Source organism: Pseudophryne corroboree, chromosome 1, assembly GCF_028390025.1.
Source record: "Pseudophryne corroboree isolate aPseCor3 chromosome 1, aPseCor3.hap2, whole genome shotgun sequence".
Classification (NCBI taxonomy): domain Eukaryota; kingdom Metazoa; phylum Chordata; class Amphibia; order Anura; family Myobatrachidae; genus Pseudophryne; species Pseudophryne corroboree.
This window is the reverse complement of record NC_086444.1, coordinates 490,783,658-490,806,577: the sequence shown is the minus strand read 5'-3', so window position 1 is coordinate 490,806,577 and position 22,920 is coordinate 490,783,658. Positions and strand designations below refer to the sequence as shown.

Sequence of the window (22,920 nt, the reverse complement as noted above, 5' to 3'; positions counted from 1 at the left end):
GCCCAGTCAGGATGCCGGATTTATGGCTCGGCGCTGCCTGTCTCCACCCACAGTGGCCACCACAATGCTGGTGTACTTATTGGGGTCCAGGCGATCACGTTTACCCTTGTGCGCCACTGACCACAGCTGTGAGGACTCCGGCGTCTTCATTGCGGCAGGAGAGGGAAATGACGTGGCTGGCTGCAGCAGCTCTCTGAGGTGCTGCGGAACATATGGGGGCGGTGCTTGCTGGAGGGGGAGTTTGCTGAAGCCTGGCACACTCCGGAGAGGACACCACTTTACCGGTACGGTACAAATACCTGGTGCACCATAGCCACACACAGCTGCCAGCACCGCTGCCAGTAATAGTGTGACAGGTGCAGCGGCAGCCAGCAGCACCAATAGTCACTGACAGCAGAGGGATGCAGAGCAGGGACAGCACCTATCCAGCACAGTGCCTACCTGCTCTGCATCCCTTTGCTGAGCGGGTTCTGCCGGGCCTGCCCGCATATCTGAGAATCTGATCGTAGATGTGCTAAATTTAGCACATCTATGATCAGCTCTGAATCACCCCCATAGTTAGATGGATATCATTAACAAATGTGTGTACAGTTTGTTTTATGATTAAACATGTATTTTAAAACATTTCCTTTATTACAGTTTTACATTTGGAATAAATGTCCATGTGCAGACACAGAACATATTTTCACCCACACTCTCGGTGTTGTGTCAATTTTCACTGTGTTACAAACAATAGATAACTACTTTCTGAACAATGAATATGTTAGCACTAAAAAAATGGAAATAACATCAGTAAGTATTGTAATAAAAATCTATGAATTCTGTCCAAGGTAAACATATTATCAGTCCCTTCAGTACAGCTACAGTATGATGAATAGGTTCAGCCAGGACTTGTAACACAAAAGAAATAATCACAGCATTTCGACAAGAAACCAACACAGATGAAAACAGAATTGAATACATTTTTCAAAATAAAAGCCACCTTGCAAAAGTTCACAATGACCACACCACATTTTGGCTTTTGTTATGACATAAAAGATGTGTAAGTTCCACGCTAAGCCTTCTGATTCTCTTCTTTTTTTCTGTTCAAAAAGATGAAGGAACAAAAAATAATGTTACAACAAAGAGTAGCTGCTAACAATGTACAAACATTTAAAAAATAAAAACATAATTCTGAACAATTCAATCAATATAAGTATACTGAGGATAAAAACTATACTTGTAGGAATAACTTGAAACAATCTCAGCATTGAACATTACACATTATACACTAAAGCAGAATCTACTACAGCAGTAAATTGGATCGACGCATTTTACTTTTTGGCTAGGTGTTAGGTGATATTTTATAAACAAAGTACATAAAATCATTTATTGGTGTTTACTTCTTTTGTGCAAAGGTGTTTGTTTTGAATTTGTAATGTAAAAAACAAAGTAGGATGGGATAGAGTTGGAAAAGAAAAGAAAAAAGAAAAGCACAAAAAAAAATATTGAAATACCATACCTTTATCTACCACACATTTATAGTGTTAGCATGATAAATTTGTTTTATATATATGTAACACCTTCACATAATTTTCTTTTACTCCTCACATTATTCACACATGCACCAACAGCTGCTCCTACCTCTTTAACCCTATATTTTTATCACTCCTGCGATGCCCTGGGGTTGTCTGGCTGGGTGGCTCTGGGGTGTCCTGCCCCCCAGACCTGAACCCCTATAGTTAGTGTTAGGGACTTACCCAATGAGAGGCTACCTTGATGCGGTGGGTAAGCTCATAGCCCTGGCCAGGAATATGCTAAGTGCCTCTGGTTACTACAGGTTGGGCTAGTGTGAGATAGTGCACTTGCTACCTTTTCCCTCTGTACACTTTATTAAGTCTCAAGCAGAGTAGCACCTCACTACCTAATTGAGGTGTGCAAATTAGGACCCTTTTCCCACATTATACACTAAAGCAGAATCTACTACAGCAGTAAACTGGATCTACGCATTTCACTTTTTGGCTAGGTGTTAGGTGATACAAGTATTTTGTAAACAAAGTACATAAAATTGTTTATTGGTTTTTACTTCTTTTGTGCAAAGGTGTTTGTTTTGAATTTGTAATGTAAAAAACAAAGTAGGATGGGATAGAGTTGGAAAAGAAAAGAAAAAAGAAAAGCACAAAAAAAAAAATATTGAAATACCATACCTTTATCTACCACACGTTTATAGTGTTAGCATGATAAATACATCTCAGTACTTTCACTAATAAAACTAAACTATCATAAGGTCATTTTCATTATCGGTTGTGTTACTCTCATTGCTGTGATTGCTTTACGGGTAGGTGATCAGTGACACTCACACATTGCATGTTATAGTGCTTAGCCTGTCTGTAATGCTCTTAGCGTGCTTTTTATGGACTCTGCTCATTTTAATTATTTTACGTGCCATAGTTCTTAGATTATCGTGTCTGTCAACATCTTCCACACCCAAGTAGGGACACTGCTGCGATCCGAAGGCTTGCAACAAAGGGGGGTGGCTTCACGGGAATGCCTGTGATTGCGAGCCATGCCCCAGTTTTCATCACAATGGGGGCATGCCCAGCGCCATGTGAGCTGCTGGCTATGGCCCTCATTCCGAGTTGTTTGCTCGCTAGCTGCTTTTAGCAGCATTGCACACGCTAGGCCGCCGCCCTCTGGGAGTGTATCTTAGCTTAGCAGAATAGCAAACGAAAGATTAGCAGAACTGCTACTAAATAATTATTTGCAGTTTCTGAGTAGCTCCAGACCTACTCACAGATTGCGATCAGCTCAGTCCGTTTAGTTCCTGGTTTGACGTCACAAACGCACTGCGTTCGTCCAGCCACTCCCCCGATTCTCCAGACACTCCCGCGTTTTTTCCTGACACACCTGCGTTTTTTAGCACACTCCCGGAAAACGCTCAGTTACCACCCAGAAACGCTCCTTTCCTGTCAATCATTCACCGATCAGCAGTGCGACTGAAAAGCGCCGCAGGATCCACAGCAAAACTGCTAAGTTTTTAGTTAAATAACTAAGCGCATGCGCCCTGCGTGCCTTGCGCATGCGCATTTTTCAACAAATTGCAGCATAGCGAAAATCAGCAACGAGCGTACAACTCGAAATGACCCCCAATGCCCCCAGCCTCTCTGCCTCCAGTGAATAAATGCTGTGCGCCTGCGCACAGCGTCTATTCACCACTGCAGAGTAGCAGCTTAATGTGTGACAGGAGCCTCCCAACTGCCCCACCCCCTACCGCGGAACACTGCAGGCCTCAGGTGGGACAGCCAGACAGTCCCCAAAAAATGAGACTGGCCAGCGAAAAATCGGGACAGTTGGGAGATATGGATTATTACTGATTATTCTGTCTACTGTAGGCATAAATTGTGTTCATTTGAAATAAGCAATATGCAGATGCACTGGCATCTTAGGGTACTTTTGAGTATGCATATTATGTAGAATGCACATTTTATGTAATTTAAACCGTGTATTACTATTACATTGGAGCACTCCCATGGTATCACCCAAACAGTGTGAAAACCTAAAACCTGCCCTTTGAGGAATTGTCTGTATTGGTAAAGAGAAATGCATAAGGGTTAGTGTGGACTTTTACCAAGTCACATCACTGTCGTAATATATTGTGGCCACACAACCATATTACCAGAAACTTTACAGCTGCTGCGGAGTGCTTGGTACTTTGCAAACTGAAGCCTGTTGCCGTATATAATCTAGTGCAGTGAGATATGATCTGGACCAGCATACCATCTACCTGACCTTAGGAGCTGACAACTGGGAACTGGGAAGTATCTGCTGGCTCACACAGTTTGTTAATCACTGTAAATGCTGATTTCAGCCCAGGAGCTGGAGGCAATTAAACCGCCCCATTTAACCATTACTGGATTGGACTCTTTTTGGAAATTCCAATTTTATATTTATTAATACTGTATATGTACTCTGACTAGTATATTCCATGAAGCAAAACTATTTTTCAGCACTAATGTGGATTATCAATACAAGACTGGTGACATTGGTTAATGAATAATCACTGACTGTCGAGTTGGCTATAAACTATTGAGTTCTATATGTTTTGAACTAAATCCCTTTGTGTGTGGTTTTATTCATATTTTATGTGCTCATTACCACAATAAGTGGTTTTCGTATAATAAATATTTACTACTTTTAGAAATTATTTGGTCTTTAGTGTTAAAATATATGTGCCCCTATTGTGATGTTCAGGGTTGGACTGGCCCACAGGGGTAGAGGGGAAACCCTTGGTGGGCCCCACTGCTTGTGGGCCCACCTCCTCCTCTAGGGATCAGATTCCAGACTGTGCACTAGAAATATACAGTATATTTATGTTACATTACACAGCACAGGACTATGGTCTACTTTCTAGAGTGTATTACTGTTATTAATCTGGTACATTATCATGAATGCACTACAGGTTGAGTATCCCATATCCAAATATTCCAAAATATGGATTTTTTTTAGTGAGACTGAGATAATGAAAACTTTGTTTTCTGATGGCTCAATTTACACAAACTTTGTTTAATACACAAAGTTATTAAAAATATTGTATTAAATGACCTTCAGGCTGTGTGTATAAGATGTATATGAAACATAAATGAATTGTGTGAATGTACACACATTTTGTTTAATACACAAAGTTATTAAAAATAATGGCTAAAATTACATACAGGCTGTGTGTATAAGATGTATATGATTCATAAATGCATTCTGTGCTTAGACTTAGGTCCCATCGCCATGATATCTCATTATGGTATGCAATTATTCCAAAATATGGAAAAATCCGATATCCAAATTACTTCTGGTCCCAAGCAATTTGGATAAGGGAGACTCAACCTGTAGCAGTATTTACTATATATATTTTTAAAGTGGCCCAGACCATATACAATCTCTAATGGTTAACAACAGCAATATACTGTAAAAAATGCACCACACCTCTGTGGTAGCTAGCCACACCCCACTGGATGCTAGCCACACCCATGTGCATAGGCCCCTACCACAGCATTTCCCCGGTGGGCCCTTTATGCCCCAGTCTGACACTGGTGATGTTTAATTACTGCTTTCTTACAGTGTGAACCCTCACTGTATAAATACAACTGACACACCACTTATTCATTTCAGTGTACCTACCTGCACATTTTCTATATTATCAGGCCATGGATGCTTGTACAGAATGAGCACACCTGCCTTCACCCAGAACCCCTGAACTTGACCTAGGTGAGCAAAAAATTCTAGAATAAGGTTATATGTATGGTAGTGTTTTCTTTTAATTTGGACGGGTGTGTATTTTTTCACTATCCTTGATGAACTACAGCCATGCTTTAGATGTTAGGTATTACAGGTCTGATTCAACATGAGTTCTGCGATGGGTGAGAAGTGTGTTTATGCAGAGCCTACAGAGCTGTCTTTTTTTCAGCGGTTGGTGGTACAGAATCCATGCTGATGGCAAGGTGAGTAGTGATGGTGTCCTCAACTCTCTCTGTCTATCTGTGCAGTGACATATTCTTCCAGAGTCAGCTGGTGACCTGGTATGGTAATAGGTTGCAATGATGGCCCTGTAAATAGTAACATGTGCAAAGATTCCTTTCATGAGAACGTTGATAGGAAAATAAAGGAGTGGACTTTTGTATAGTAGATACTAATGTTGAATTATGCGCTGTACCTGGTATTAGTATTTCGACATAGTAGTCATCTATCATCGGGGGTGCGTCCAACAATAAATAATAAACCTGAAGACAAACAAGAGAAAAGAAAAGGAGTTGTCTTGTGGTGGCACACAAAACAATTATTTTTGTGGTAAAATCTCATAAATGAATGAGAAAACCAGAGAAATACTTAAAAACAGACAGAGAAATCTCCTGTGCAAAGTTGTGAAATAAGGAATTGCACTGTGAGAGAAAAAACATTCCCGCTGTGTCCTTCATTATTTGTATTTCTCCCATGAAATCAGATGTGTGAGTATATATTTATCAGTTTAGCCCCTTGCCTATGTCACATGTGATGTGACTGGAGCCAGGAGTACGTTACCTGGCCAGGCCGCATCACAAGTGCAGAATGGATTTCCTCTGGCTACCCCGATCCCGATTTTAGAAAATAATAATATTGTTAGGACTGTAACTTATTTGACAATCTCATTATAATATCATATACCGTAAAGAGCGGTCTGGGGGTCAGAAATGTATGCAATAAACCTATACACAGATCTCAGATTAAAAGAAAGGTTTTTAAATCTAAATTTTTTTTTTGCCATTATCAGTAACTTAATAACAGAGGCATGCATGGACTAAAGGCAATTACTGTATATAAAGGGTGTCACAGAAATAGCATTCATCTAAACATAAGACCCATACATTATTCAGTACTATTTATTACTTATCATTTAAATATATCAGGTCATTTGCCTACCCATCAGCAATAATTCTTAATATTTTCATTCTTGAATGTTACATTAAACTCACAACTACTACCTTATTGCTATTTTATTACTTTTCATTTCATTACTATTGTGAGCATTTTTGTATGTATGTAATGCATACAAAATATTAAACATATATGTAATACAGTATTTTGAGATATCAAAACCAAATTATTATCCTGACATTATTTGCTAACATTCTGTAGCACATAGTCCAAGAAATACAGTATGTAATTCTTATTGTAAGGCGGATACATGTTAACCATTGCAGTTCATGTACAAACCTGATTTCAGTACCCTCTGCGCTGGTATTACAATATATAAAGCTATAAACTAGAGATGTGCGGCCCCCACTTTTCGTGTTTTGTGTTTTGGTTTTGGTTCTGGTTCCATCCTCGTGTTTTGGATCTGGATTGGTTTTGCCAAAACCACACTTTCGTGTTTTGGTTTTGGATCTGGATGATTTTTGAAAAAAACATAGAAACAGCTAAAAAACAAAACAGAATTTGGGGGTAATTTTGATCCTACGGTATTAACCTCAATAACATTAATTTCCACTCATTTCCAGTCTATTCTGAACACCTCACAATATTATTTTTAGGCCAAAAGGTTGCACCGAGGTGGCTGGATGACTAATATAAGTGACACAAGTGTGCGGCACAAACACATGGCCCATCTAGGAGTGACACTGCAGTGGCAGACAGGATGGCAGATTTGCCTATATCGTAGGTGGATGTATAGGCTTGAATGGCCTTTTGCTGCTTCTCCATACTCTGAAGCATATAGTGTTGAATTCCACCTCGTTACCACCTCTTGCTTCAGGTGATGGCAGGGCAGGATCAGGAATGTTTGCTGGCGCTCCAGTCTTCAGCACGCGGTGGCTGAATGTCAACAGTGGCCCGTAATTTTTTCGGGCCACTGACAACATGCCCCTGTCATTTTTCAAAAAATTCTGCACCACCAAATTAATTGTTTTTGCAAAACATGGGACATGCTGGAATTTGCCCAGATGTAATGCACGCACAATATTGGTGGTATTGTCCATTATCACAAATCCCCAGGAGAGTCTAATTGGGGTAAGCCATTGTGCAATGATGTCCGTCAGTTTTCGTAAGTGGTTGTCAGCGGTGTGCCTCTTACGGAAAGCGGTGATACATAGCGTAGCATGCCTAGGAACAAGTTGCCTTTTGCGAGATGCTGCTACTGGTACCGCTGCTGTTGATGCTGCGGTAGGCCATACATCTACCAGTGGGTTGTCACAGTCATATAGTCCTTAGTTTGCCATGTTCCACTTGTCCACATGTCTGTGGTTAAGTGGACAGTGGGTAAAACTGCATTTTTTAGTACACTGGTAACTCTTTTTCTGATGTCTCTGTACATTCTCGGTATCGCCTGCCTAGTGAACTGGAACCTAGATGGGATTTGATACCGGGGACACAGTACCTCAAACAATTCTCTAAGTTCCACTGAACTAATGGTGGATACCGGACGCATGTCTAACACCAACATAGCTGTCAAGGCCTCAGTTATCCGCTTTGCAAAAGGGTGACTGCTGTCATATTTAATCTTCTTCACAAAGGACTGTTGGACAGTCAATTACTTAGTTGAAGTAGTACAAGTGGTCTTCTGACTTCTCCTCTGGGATGATGATCGACTCCCAGCAGCAACAACAGCAGCAGCAGCAGCAGCAACAGCAGGTGTACCACTCAAGGATCCTCCGGAGGAATCCTGGTTAGGAGAGGACTCCTGAGACTTGTGTCACAACTGAGGGCCTGAGCTGACGGGAGGCAGCCTCAGTTGTAGGGGCTGAGATGTACCGGAACCTGGGAGGTTGTATCAGACCCCTGGACATGTAAGTAACATGAATAATAACTGCCCGAAGGCGTGACCACGACAACTTGGATAAAAGTCAATGATGTTTATTATGGCAACTCCGCAACACAGCAGCAGTAAAAGAAAACGTAAAAGTCAGCAAAGAATAAATACAGTTCCTGGGTACTACAGGATGGCAGGAGCCACAGGGCACTGGTAGTGTGAGATAGTTCTTATAATCTTCTAGATGGAAAGTCCTTACCAGGCCCGACTGTAGCAATGGAGATAACCCAGGATTGTGCCAGCTGGTGTTCCAGGAAAAGCTGGGTTGCTGAAGATAAAACAGCTGCTGTGGATACTGGCTGGAACCAGACTGTTGTTAGCACGGAGTGGATACTGGCTGGAACCAGTTAAATAATAAATGAACTTGGGAGCGATGAAATATGAACTGAAATGTAGAACTTGAGAGCGGAGAAATAATAATACCGGTGGAGAGTGGTAAAGTGTAGAAAGGACACCGGCCCTTTAAGGGAAGCTGTACTCTGCTGGAAGCTGAGCTGGAAGCAGGTAATGTTGTAGCTGGAAACAGATGAATCCACAATGGATTGGAGAGTCAGGCTACACCGCAGGTGGAATGCTGGTGCGGGTCTCTATGGTGGAAGTCTTGAGACAGGAGCTGGAACCTGGAAGACAATCACAGGAGAGCGACAAACAGGAACTAGGTTTGACAACCAAAGCACTGACGCCTTCCTTGCTCAGGCACAGTGTATTTATACCTGCAGCAAGGAAGGGATTGGCTAGGCAATTATGCAGATTATCAATACTGAGAACAGATTGGTGGAAATGATCAGCTGACAGAATCCAAGATGGCTGCGCCCATGCAGACACTTGGAGGGAAGTTTGGTTTGTAATCCATGTGGTAATGAAAACAGTAATGGCGGCGCCGGCCACCGGAGACAGGAGGCGCCAGGCTGACAGATGCACATCCAACCACGCGGACACAGCGGAGGATGCGGCTGACGTAATCGCCACTCAGACACTCTGCATGCAGAAGTTCAGGGACGGCGGCGGAGGCCGCGGGAGACGCCATGCCAGGTGTAATATGGCGTTTACTGTGACAGCGTCCCAGAGTGACAGGAGAGGATACAGGAATGTACACATCAGGATAACAGGTGGGATCTGGTCCTGGAGCGCTGAGCCAGCCTTAGGAGGCATCTGATGGGTAAGAAATGGCGTCCAGATACCCGGATCGTGACAGCACCCCCCCCTTTAGGAGTGGCCCCAGGACACTTCTTTGGCTTTTGAGGAAACTTGGAATGGAATCTCCGGACCAAGGCAGGAGCATGGACATCAGAAGCATTGGTCCATGAACGTTCCTCAGGACCATAACCCTTCCAGTCAATAAGATATTGTAGTTGACCGTAACGGTGACGTGAGTCCAGGATCTTGGCCACTTCATACTCAACGCCTCGTTGAGTTTGGACTTTCGGAGTTGGAGGAAGTGAGGAATGAAACCGATTCAAGATCAGTGGTTTCAACAGGGAAACATGGAATGTCCTGGGTATTTTTAAGAAGGGAGGCAACTGGAGTCTGTAAGCAACAGGATTGATGACTTGTTCAATCTTGAAAGGACCGATATAGCGAGGTGCAAACTTCATACTGGGAACTCTTAACCTCAAATTCTTCGTGGATAACCATACCCGATCACCCACCTTGAGAGCAGGAACTGCTCGACGCTTCTTATCCGCAAACTTCTTGTACCTGAACGATGCCTTGAGCAGAGCTGATCGTACGCTCTTCCAGATATTGGCAAACTGATGCAAGGTGATATCCACTGCGGGAACAGAAGTTGCTGGAAGCGGTTGGAACTCAGGGACTTTAGGGTGGAATCCAAAGTTAGTGAAGAATGGTGTTGAAGCAGATGAAGAATGATACTGGTTGTTATGACAGAACTCGGCCCAGGGAAGTAATTGAACCCAGTCATCTTGAGAGGAGGACACATAGATGCGGAGGAAGGCCTCCAAGTCCTGATTCACCCTCTCGGTTTGACCATTGGTCTGAGGATGGTAAGCCGTGGAAAACTTTAGCTTGACTTGGAGGACTTGACATAAACTTCGCCAGAATTTGGCTGTGAATTGAACTCCTCGATCTGAGATAATTTCTTCAGGAAGACCGTGGAGTCGGAAGATCTCTTGTATGAATACTTGAGCCAACTTGGAAGCTGACGGAAGACCGGTGAGAGGAATGAAGTGTGCCATCTTGGTGAACCGGTCAACTACCACCCAGATGGTATTGAACTTGTTGCACATGGGTAAGTCTGTAATGAAATCCATCGACAAGTGGGTCCATGGTCGACGGGGAACGGATAGTGGAACCAGTTGCCCCGCAGGCGACTGGCGGGATACTTTATGTTGGGCACACTTTGGGCAAGATGCAATAAACTCCAAGACGTCCTTTTTCAGAGTTGGCCACCAATAGGACCTAGAGATAAACTCCAGGGTTTTTTGGATACCAGTATGTCCGGCAAAACGGGAAGCATGGGCCCAATGCATGAGCTTCTTCCTTAGCATCGGTTTCACAAAACTTTTCCCTGATGGGGGCGTAGAGTCCATCCCTACCGTGGAGAATGCCAACGGATTTATAATAGGATGCTTGTCTGAAGACTCTGACTCATTTTCTTGCTCCCATGAGCGGGAAAGGGCATCGGCCTTGCGATTCTGAGAGCCCGGACAGAACTGGAGTTTAAAGTCGAACCTGGAAAAGAAAAGTGCCCATCTGGCCTGACGAGGGTTGAGACATTGTGCGCCCTTCAGGTATAAAAGGTTCTTGTGGTCTGTAAGTATGGTGATTGAATGAGAAGCTCCCTCCAACAGATACCTCCACTCTTCTAGAGCGAGCTTGATGGCTAGCAACTCCTGGTCGCCAATGGCATAGTTGCGCTCAGCTGGGGAGAACTTCCGGGAGAAGAAACTGCAAGGGTGTAAATGGCCATCTTTAGCCCTCTGAGATAACACCGCTCCTACTCCAACGGAGGAGGCATCCACCTCTAAGATGAAAGGAGAGTCGATGTCAGGCTGTTTCAGAACAGGCGCAGAGATGAACCTTTGTTTTAAAAGATGAAATGCTTGCATGGCTTCTTCAGACCACTTGGACGGGTTAGCACCCTTCTTAGTGAAAGCAGTAATAGGCGCCACAATGGTGGAAAAGTCTCGTATAAACTTTCGGTAATAGTTGGCGAACCCTAAGAACCTCTGGACCCCTTTGAGGGTTAAGGGTACCGGCCAATTTTGGATTGCTTGTAGTTTCTCAGGATCCATCTCTAGTCCGGAACCGGACACAATGTACCCTAGAAACGGAATGGACTTGACTTCAAAGACGCATTTTTCTAATTTGCAATAGAGATGATTGACACGGAGACGGGACAGAACCTCTTTAACCCAAAAACGGTGTTCCTCTAAATCGTTGGCAAAAATGAGGATATCGTCTAGATAGACCACGACATGACGGTATAGAATGTCTCTGAAGATCTCATTGACAAAATGCTGGAAGACAGCTGGAGCATTGCTCAATCCGAAGGGCATGACGAGGTACTCATAATGTCCGTCACGGGTGTTAAAGGCGGTCTTCCACTCGTCACCCTCACGGATCCGGATGAGATTGTATGCACCTCACAAGTCCAGCTTTGTAAAGATGGTAGCTCCGCTAACTCTGTCAAAGAGCTCAGTAATCAGGGGTAAAGGATAACGGTTCTTGATGGTAATGTCGTTCAAACCTCTGTAGTCGATGCACGGCCGCAGACCACCATCTTTCTTTTTTACAAAAAAGAAGCCTGCGCCGGCTGGAGAAGAAGAAGGTCGAATGAACCCCTTTGCTAGGTTCTCTTTAATATATTCCTCCATAGAATGCGTCTCAGGCAGAGACAACGGATAAGTTCGGCCTCGAGGTGGAACCTTCCCTGGAACGAGATCAATCGGACAGTCCCATTCTCTATGAGGAGGAAGGATATCAGCAGAAGCTTTACTGAACACATCCGTGAAATCTTGATATGGAGGAGGTGGAACATCAGACGACCTGGGGGAGGAAGAACAGACAGGCAATACTTTAAACAAACATGTCTCAGCACAGGAGGAACCCCATGCCAGGATTTGCGTAGTCGTCCAATCAATTGTAGGATTGTGAAGACGGAGCCATGGAAGGCCCAGGACCACAGGATGTGTGGCTCTTGGAATCACTAAAAAAGAAATAAGTTCGGAATGAAGAACTCCCACTCTCAGACGAACTGGTAGAGTTCTTAAAGAAATAACTGCATCAAAAATTTTGCTGCCATCCACGGCAGTTAAAGAAATGGACGAAGGAAGTCTCTCGGTGGGTAGGGACCACCGTTTAACATAGGCTTCGGTAATAAAGTTCCCAGCTGCTCCGGAATCAAGGAGGGCAATGACGTTCCGATAACGTTGAGCAACTTGAAGCGAGACTGGGAGATTACAATCTTGAGGAGATGGAGAGGAGATCATTACTCCTAGCCGGCCCTCTCCTTGGCGAGCTAGTATTTGGAGTTTCCCGGACGTTTGGGACAGGCATTAATGGTGTGAGACGGAGCTGCACAATAGAGACAAAGAAACTCGGAGAGACGTCTTCGGCGCTCAGCAGGAGTTAAACGGGAACGGCCAAGTTGCATGGACTCATCTTTAGATGGTGACAGTTGACGAGGAGGAGGAGCAGAAGATTTTGGAGCAGATGATCTTCCACGCTCAGTTGCTCTCTCTCTGAAACGTAAATCAACTTTCGTGCAGAGTGAGATTAGCTCATCTAACTTAGAAGGTAAGTCTCTGGTAGCTAACTCATCTTTAATACGCTCAGATAAGCCATGCCAGAATGCAGCATACAGGGCCTCGTCGTTCCATGCCAGTTCGGATGCCAGGATCTGGAACTGTATCAGATATTGTCCTACAGTACGTGACCCCTGGCGTAAACGGAGAATCTCGGATGAAGCTGAGGTTACCCGACCTGGCTCGTCGAAGATGCGCCTGAATGTTGACACAAAGGCAGTGTAGGAAGATAGCAGGGTGTCGGACCTCTCCCATAACGGTGATGCCCAATCAAGGGCTGAGCCACTGAGAAGAGAAATAATGTAGGCAATTTTTGTACGGTCACTGGGAAAATTGCCAGGTTGTAGCTCAAACTGAATCTCACACTGGTTGAGAAATCCCCTGCAGAATCTTGGAGATCCGTCAAATTTTGCTGGCGTTGGAAGATGAAGACGTGGAGCAGAAATGGGTAAGGTGGGTGGGGTTATAGCTGGAGTCACTGTGGTTGACGCACCAGACGCGCCTGATCCACGGAGAGTTGTCTGAATCCCATCCAGCCGAGTAGAGAGATCCTGGAGACAGCGGATGATGTGGCCCTGTGCAGCCTCCTGATGTTCTAGTCGGGCTGCCAGTTCTTGCATCGGCCTGGCCGCTTGATCCTGGTCTCCGGCTGGATTCATTAGGTCAGTGCTTACTGTCACAACTGAGGGCCTGAGCTGACGGGAGGCAGCCTCAGTTGTAGGGGCTGAGATGTACCGGAACCTGGGAGGTTGTATCAGACCCCTGGACATGTAAGTAACATGAATAATAACTGCCCGAAGGCGTGACCACGACAACTTGGATAAAAGTCAATGATGTTTATTATGACAACTCCGCAACACAGCAGCAGTAAAAGAAAACGTAAAAGTCAGCAAAGAATAAATACAGTTCCTGGGTACTACAGGATGGCAGGAGCCACAGGGCACTGGTAGTGTGAGATAGTTCTTATGATCTTCTAGATGGAAAGTCCTTACCAGGCCCGACTGTAGCAATGGAGATAACCCAGGATTGTGCCAGCTGGTGTTCCAGGAAAAGCTGGGTTGCTGAAGATAAAACAGCTGCTGTGGATACTGGCTGGAACCAGACTGTTGTTAGCACGGAGTGGATACTGGCTGGAACCAGTTAAATAATAAATGAACTTGGGAGCAATGAAATATGAACTGAAATGTAGAACTTGAGAGCGGAGAAATAATAATACCGGTGGAGAGTGGTAAAGTGTAGAAAGGACACCGGCCCTTTAAGGGAAGCTGTACTCTGCTGGAAGCTGAGCTGGAAGCAGGTAATGTTGTAGCTGGAAACAGATGAATCCACAATGGATTGGAGAGTCAGGCTACACCGCAGGTGGAATGCTGGTGCGGGTCTCTATGGTGGAAGTCTTGAGACAGGAGCTGGAACCTGGAAGACAATCACAGGAGAGCGACAAACAGGAACTAGGTTTGACAACCAAAGCACTGACGCCTTCCTTGCTCAGGCACAGTGTATTTATACCTGCAGCAAGGAAGGGATTGGCTAGGCAATTATGCAGATTATCAATACTGAGAACAGATTGGTGGAAATGATCAGCTGACAGAATCCAAGATGGCTGCGCCCATGCAGACACTTGGAGGAAAGTTTGGTTTGTAATCCATGTGGTAATGAAAACAGTAATGGCGGCGCCGGCCACCGGAGACAGGAGGCGCCAGGCTGACAGATGCACATCCAACCACGCGGACACAGCGGAGGATGCGGCTGACGTAATCGCCACTCAGACACTCTGCATGCAGAAGTTCAGGGACGGCGGCGGAGGCCGCGGGAGACGCCATGCCAGGTGTAATATGGCGTTTACTGTGACAGCGTCCCAGAGTGACAGGAGAGGATACAGGAATGTACACATCAGGATAACAGGTGGGATCCGGTCCTGGAGCGCTGAGCCAGCCTTAGGAGGCATCTGATGGGTAAGAAATGGCGTCCAGATACCCGGATCGTGACAACTTGCCAGTGACATGGCCTGCAGGACTACTGACGTTCCTGACTGAGGAGGAAGTTGATGTTAAGGGAGTTGGTGGTGTTGCCAATTGGAGCTTGGGTACAGGAGGAAGAAGGGATTTAGGGGTCAGTGGACTGCTTATGCTCTTACCCAAAGTTTCACTACTTGACACTGACTTCTGATGAATGCGCTGCAGGTGACGTATAAGGGAGGATGTTCTTAGGTGGTTAACATCCTTACCCCTACTTATTACAGATTGACAAAGGCAACACACGGCTTGACACCTGTTGTCCGGATTTGTGGAGAAATAATTCCACACCGAAGATGTGGCTTTTTTGGTATTTTGCCCAGACATCACAATGGGCTTATTCATCCCACTGACAACAGGTGTCTCCCTCAGTGCCTGATTTAAACAAACCACATCACAATCAGAATCCTCATCGTCAACTTCCTCCTCAGCGCCAGAAACACCCATATCCTCATCCTGGTGTACTTCAACAGTGACATCTTCAATTTGAATATCAGAAACTGGACTGTGGGTTCTAATTCCAGCACTTGCAGAGGGCGTGCAAATGGTGGAAGGAGCCACCTCTTCCCGTCCAGTGTTGGGAAGGTCAGGCATCACAACCGCCGACACGCTTTGACTCTCCTTGGGGATTTGTGATAACATCTTAGAATGCACAGTTCTTTTCTGTGCTTTTTCCAGCTTAACTCTTATCATTTTTATAGCTGGAGGATGAGGGTTTCTATTGTCATGTGAAGCTGAACCACTAGTCATGAACCTAGGCCAGGGCCTTAGCCGTTCCTTGCCACTCCGTGTCGTAAATGGCATATTGGCAAGTTTACGTTTCTCCTCAGACCATTTAAATTTCTTTTTTTGGGTCTTTTTACTGAACTTTGGCTTTTTGGAATTTACATGACCTCTACTATCACATTGGGCGTCGGCCTTGGCAGACGTTGTTGATGGCATTTCATCATCTATGTCATGACTAGTGGCAGCAGCTTTAGCACTAGGAGGAATTGGTTCTTGATCTTTCCCTATTTTATCCTCCAAATTTTTGTTCTCCATTATTTTTCTGGAGTTACATAACAATATGCTGTACAGAAGAGCGTACCTCTACACCACACAGTGCAAACCCTGTGAAAATTATTTGGATTAAATATTAATAACCTCTTTATTTGGAGTAAATAATATACAGCACAGGACACCACCACTGAACTTATATGACAGCACCACTGGACTGGACTTATATGGCAGTACCACTGGAAATATACGGCTGTATCACTGGACTGGACTTATACACCAGTACCACTGGAATTATACTGCAGGATCACTGGAATTATATGGCAGTATCACTGGAATTATGCAGCAGTACCACTGGACATATATGGCAGTATCTTTGGACTGGATTTATACACCAGTACCACTGGAATTATACTGCAGGATCACTGGAATTATATGGCAGTATCACTGTAATTATGCAGCAGTACCACTGGACATATATGGCAGTATCTTTGGACTGGATTTATACGCCAGTACCACTGGAATTATACGGCAGTATCACTGGACTGAATTTATATGCCAGTACCACTGGAATTATATGGCAGGATCACTGGAATTATATGGCAGTATCACTAGAATTATACGGCAGTACCACTGGACATATATGACAGTATCGCTGGACTGGATTTATACGCCAGTACCACTGGAATTATACAGCAGGATCACTGGATTTATACAACAGGATCACTGCATTTATAGGGCAGGGTAACTGGAATTATATGGTAGGATCACTGGAGTTATACGCCAGTACCACTGGAATTATATAGTAGGATCACTGGATTTAAACGTCAGGATCACTGGAATTATACGGCATTACCACTGGACTTATACCGCTGTACCACTGGACATATACGGCAGTATCACTGGACTAGACTTATACGCCAATATCACTGGAATTATACGGCAGGATCACTGGACTTATACAACAGGCTCACTGCAATTATACAGCAGGATCACTGGAATTATACAGCAGGATCACTGGAATTATACGGCAGGATCACTGGACTTATACGCCAGTACCACTGGAATTATATAGCAGGATCACTGGAATTATATGGCAGAATCACTGGATTTATACGGCAGTACCGCTGGACATATACGGCAGTATCAATGGACATATATGGCAGTATCACTGGACATATACGGCAGTACCACTGAAAATATACAGCAGCACAGGGACACCACCACTGGACTGATGCAGGACAACACAGCACCACTGCAATGGACTGGACTTATACAGCAGTACTGGACATATGGCAGCAGAGGACACCACCACTGTGACTGGACTGATGCAGCACAAGACACCCCCACTGGACTGATGCAGCACAAAACAGGACCACTGGACTATACTTATACAGCAGCACTGGACATATGGCAGCAGAGGACACTACCACTGTGACTGGACTGATGCAGCACAATACATCACCACTGGACTGATGCAGCACAACACAGCACCACTGGGCTGGACTTATACAGCAGCACTGGACATATGGCAGCAGAGGACACAACCACTGTGACTGGACTGATGCAGCACAAGACACTAACACTGAACAGATGCAGGACACTGAGGACGGATACACGTCCTCTCTACACTCTCCAATGTCGGAGTGAAAATGGTGGCGACGCGCAGCTCCTTATATGGAATCCAAACCCGCGAGACTCCGACAGAGGGATGATGACGTTTTGAATCGTTCTGGTTTCCGAGTCAGGTGGGAAAACCCGAGCCTGACTCGGATCCGGGCTCGTGACATGAAGTTCGGGGGGGTTCGGTTCTCTTAGAACCGAACCCGCTCATCTCTACTATGAATGTGGATAGACTATTGAAATTCAAGCACAAATACAAACATCTCCAAATGAAATATCACATGACATTCTTTAAAAGAACAATCTCTGTATTTGATTGAGCTCATTTTGATAGCATTTTTAAATAATGCAGTAGTTCATATTGCTCTACTACTGTGTATTCAGCATTCTAGTGACTGATTTTCATGTGTACTCAGTCAAGGAGTTTTCATTCCTTATCATTACATGTAAATCAACATGAAGTTTAACTTTTTCAGTTGCCAACTTAAACTTGTTGCATTTGTTCACCAGGCAAAATCCACTGAACTTGAGTTAACCTGAAAAATATGTGTACTCTGTAGTATGATTCCTCAAAGGCATTTCTCTGCATACTTCTCCCTAAAGTAGTTCTCTGCTCCCATGGACAAAAACACTTTCCTTATTCAACATATCTGATGCCAAGTACAATGTGGGTGTCAATGTCAATTTTCATATTTAGTCTTCCTTTTGTGGTTTGTTTTAAGCCAAAATGCAAATATCAATGTATTACAGGAATTTTTCAAACCCATAATTGTTCAAAGCTTTAAAAATTAATTACTAATATTTTAGCATGATTTCTGTGAGAATATATTTTTTCCCAGGCCAACACTTTTTGTTTTCATTAGAATCTATATAATAATTAATCCTACAAGATCTTCCCGAGTCAGACATGCACTATGGTAACTGGGGTATGCACTTAAGGAGTGGTCCCCTCTACCCACCTATAATAATCATTAACAAAGTGAGGCTGAGATATAGGATAAAAAATGGGGTAAGTGTAAGGGGGTAGGTAGGAGACGAGAGACCCCTCTAGCCGTCATCCAATTTGCTAGTACTAAATAAAGTATGCTTTTCCAGAAGCAAAATACTTGTTCTGGTAATCAATTCTGTTTATCAGTCTATAGGTATTAAGAAAGGGGTAAGTTCACAGATGCTGATAAAGCAAAGGAAATACATTTTATGTAAAAGCTAAAGTAAAAGTAGCATTGCAGATATTGGATAAAAGAATGCTTCATATGTGTATAATGAGAGCTAGTTTGCGCAACAAAAGCCTGAGAGGCTCATATTCTGCCAGAATTATGGTAATCTTTGTTTATATTACACTGAGGCCTTCTTTGAGTCTGAGTAGGTCTTCGGTTTTAAAGTGTTAGATTTAGGAAGGGCCCTGGTCTGGGAGATCCCGAATTGTTATGCTTTCTGTTGTTTGCCCCCAGGGGCGGATTGGGATGGAAAACCAGCCCAGGAAATTTTTGGTAGCAGCCTGTGGGGGAAGGGGGGATAGGGGGGTCTGTTTTGGGGACAGAGTCTTTCAAGGGGGGCGGGATCCCTCCTCATAGGGCCTGATTCTGAGTTGAACGCAGTTGTGGCCCTCCATTTGTCTTTTGCTGTTGGTCTTCGACGTTGTACTACAGTACAATTTACAGTTTCAGTAAATCACTGGGTGATTCAGAAGTGATAAATATCCTCTCATCATAAGGAACCCACAATTTGTTTCTCTCTGCTTGGCAGTTTGCAGAGTGATCAGTGTGGCACAAAAAGCATCGGTATTAGAGCGACTCTTTAACACCCGTCCATATTATTTTCTGTACTATCAGAGACAGAGCCGTAACTTGACTTTTTGGTGCTCTGTGCCAGAAAGAGAAGTGGTGCCCCTCCCCATATTTAAAACAGGGCCAGTGTATGCTAGAGGTGCGCAAGGAAAGATTTATGGGATGGCTTCATGGGAAAGGAGCATGGTCACAAAATTATACCAATTCGTATTATGCCACACAGTAGTCTCCATTACTCAAATTACGCTGCACAGTAGTGTCACTTATATACATTATATCAGGTACATCCCCTTATATACAATATACCAGGTAGAGCACCTTATATACATTATGCCAGGTAGAGCTCCCCTTTACACATTATGCAAGGTAGAGTCCCCTTTTACCCATCACTATAGGTAGAGCCCCCTTTTATACATTTTGCTGGGTAGAGCCCCTATCACACACTATTCCAGGAAGGGCCCCTTTTTACACATTACACTAGGTAGAGACCCTTTTACACATTATGCTAAGTAGAGTTCCTGTCACACATTATGCCAGGTAGAGCCCCCTTTTACACACTACTCCAGGTAGAGCCCCTTACACATATTATACCAGGTAGAGCCCCTTACACACATTACACCAGGTAGAGACCCCTTTTACACATTACTCCAGGTAGAGCCCCTGTCACATATTACACCATGTAGAGATCCTTATACACATTACTCCAGGTATAGCCACTGTCACACTGCTGGCAGTCCTAGTTTTAATCCATGCTGAGAGAGTGCCTGGCTGGGCTCGTGGATTTGACATACACTGAGTCTGTTGAAGTTATATAAGCCTTTTCCTGATGAAGATTCATCCTTTTTGAATCGAAACTTCGAGATCATGAGGCTATTTGAATAAATTGATGACATCTTAAGAGAACCATATTTTGAGTATTTATTGGAGAGTGCACCCTCCTCCATACGGGGGAATTGTGTGTGTGTGTGTATATATATATATATATATATATATATATATTGTATAGACGGTGCAAGTAGCGCTACAACCTTATATTCAAAAAGAACTCAAGTGCCTTAAAACAAAGAGTCCCTAGCTTACATTACAGCTAGTCAGACATGTATACACTCCAGACTAAATACAGTGGCATCAGCCAGATTTCAAAGTAGTCCGATTTCCAATGGGACAAATTTTTAATAGTGTTCTATGGTAAATCAGCTGCGCCTTCAGTGTTCAAAAGTGACTTATCAAGGTATCCTCAAATAGTAACCAAATATGCATACCAGACACACAAGGAATGTTTGCTTGTGAAAGATTTCTTTGCATCGACTGTCATCCTCCTTGTTAATTTCCTCCTCTCATATCCATCCGGATATTTGCGTGGTATTCCACGTATGTGGGAAATGGAAGACAATGGATCAATAAAGTGCACAGCACAAAGTAAAGTGACACTGTGCTTAATGTGCAAAAAAAGTTAAAAAAGTGCAATAAAGTGCTATAATGTGCCGAAATAAATTCTAAAATGACACCCTTCTGGTAATGTGCTTATTTACCAATAATGAAGGTGCAGCACCAACCAAATTATAATATCATGGCAGCACTCACGTTTTTCAAGATACAGTATAGCCGGATGGAGCCCTCAGTATCATCCATCAAACCAGAGTACCTTAAAGCCAAAAATGCTCCTAAAGGGAAAAAAACTCTAATAGTGTAATCTCGTTTTTACACATTTAATATAACAAACAACATAAGAAATGGACGCGTACAATTTGATAACAGTATAAGTGCTTATCTGTAAATCATATAGGAGAGTGGAGAACCAGTGATCGCCCAACATGTTTCGTCCCATTTTTTATGACCCCTGAGGAAGTCCCAGCACAGAAAATGGGACGAAATGCGTTGGACGATCACTGGTTCTCCGTTCTCCTATATGATTTACAGATAAGCACTTATACTGTTATCAAATTGTACGAGTCCATTTTTTATGTTATTTGTTAGAATAAATGTGTAAAAACGAGATTACTGTATCTTGAAAAACGTGAGTGCTGCCATGATATTATGATTTGGTTGGTACTGCACCTTCATTATTGGTAAATAAGCACATTACCAGAAGGGTGTCGTTTTAGAATTTATTTTGGCACATTATAGCACTATAGCACTTTATTGCACTTTTTTTGCACATTAAGCACAGTGTCACTTTACTTTGTGCTGTGCACTTTATTGATCCACTGTCTTCCATTCCCCACACACGTGGAATACCACTCAAATATCCGGACGGATATGAGAGGAGGAGATTAACAAGGAGGAAGACAGTCGATGCAAAGAAATCTTTCACAAGCAAACATTCCTTGTGTGTCTGGTACGCATATTTGATTACAATTTTGAGGACACCTTGATAAGTCCCTCTTGAACACTGAAGGCGCAGCTGTTTTCACATAGAACACTGACTATATATATATATATATATATATATATATATATATAGTCAATGAAATGGTGTATAGGTGCGCTGGTCAATGTTCAGTTTCCACATACAGTATATATTTATATTTGAGTTTGACAGTCTTTTACATTAGTAAATGCATAACACAGGTGTTCAATGCATCCCATTAGAGGTATATGATAAATCCTGATCAGCATCTATTTTTATAATGTTTAGGGACATAACTACATTTTGCATTTGAGCTTGACATTTTAAAGATTAATCTGGTGGAATTTGACCTTAAGTGTTCTACATGGAATTCATCCTATCATTTTATTCTATCTGTAATTCAAAGTACACTACAGAGTGGAATGAGCAGAATAAATTTACATCAGCATCGTCCTAGATCTATTAGTATATAATATATTATAACAATAAAATGTACAAATACATTAGCAAAGCAAAAGCTTAATTTTAAAATTGTTTCGCTCCTCTGCAAAATGCCCTATTCTGGCACAATATTTGATTTGTGTGAAATTACTGAGCAACTTTTACTAACACTCATCTTGTATGTTAGTACAAACGTAAGCACACCTATGCACCTCATGTAACAGAATTTTACCCATTGAGTATTACATAATTTTTCTACCTCTTTCCTTCCACTCGCTATCCTCATCACTCTCTCTTACTTCACTCCTACTTTGTAACTGAAAATGATACATGTTATGGCAAGATACATACAGTAAGCAATCATATAATATTGTTCAAACCATCCACAACTGTATATCATTTAAAAATGTTAATGTAACAGCAATTTCCTTGTATGCTAGAGATGAAGATAAAACTATTGCACATGCAAAAATAAACTAAATAATGTAACACTACTGTGACAAGAACACTGGGATAGTGTTTGAGGGCAGGTATATTTGTCCCAGGTTCTTGTCTTACATGTTTTAGAAAATGTTAACTTCTAGGAAAAATGCTTTTTGTTTTGTCTGAACCTTTTCAGTTTGCTGTAAAAGCT

General features: G+C 43.1%; 1 long non-coding RNA gene across 1 annotated transcript in view; it reads right to left on the bottom strand.

The window, feature by feature from the left end:
• Positions 1 to 634: 634 nt before the first annotated feature.
• The window catches only part of LOC134909357 (uncharacterized), a 59,266-nt gene continuing 36,980 nt past the window's right edge, over positions 635 to 22,920 (bottom strand). Inside the window, exons 2-3 of the long non-coding RNA XR_010175899.1 lie at positions 5,684 to 5,750; positions 635 to 1,082 (exon numbers count right to left, since the gene is read on the bottom strand). This is a non-coding gene — a long non-coding RNA (uncharacterized LOC134909357). The remainder of the gene's footprint in view (positions 1,083 to 5,683; positions 5,751 to 22,920) is intronic.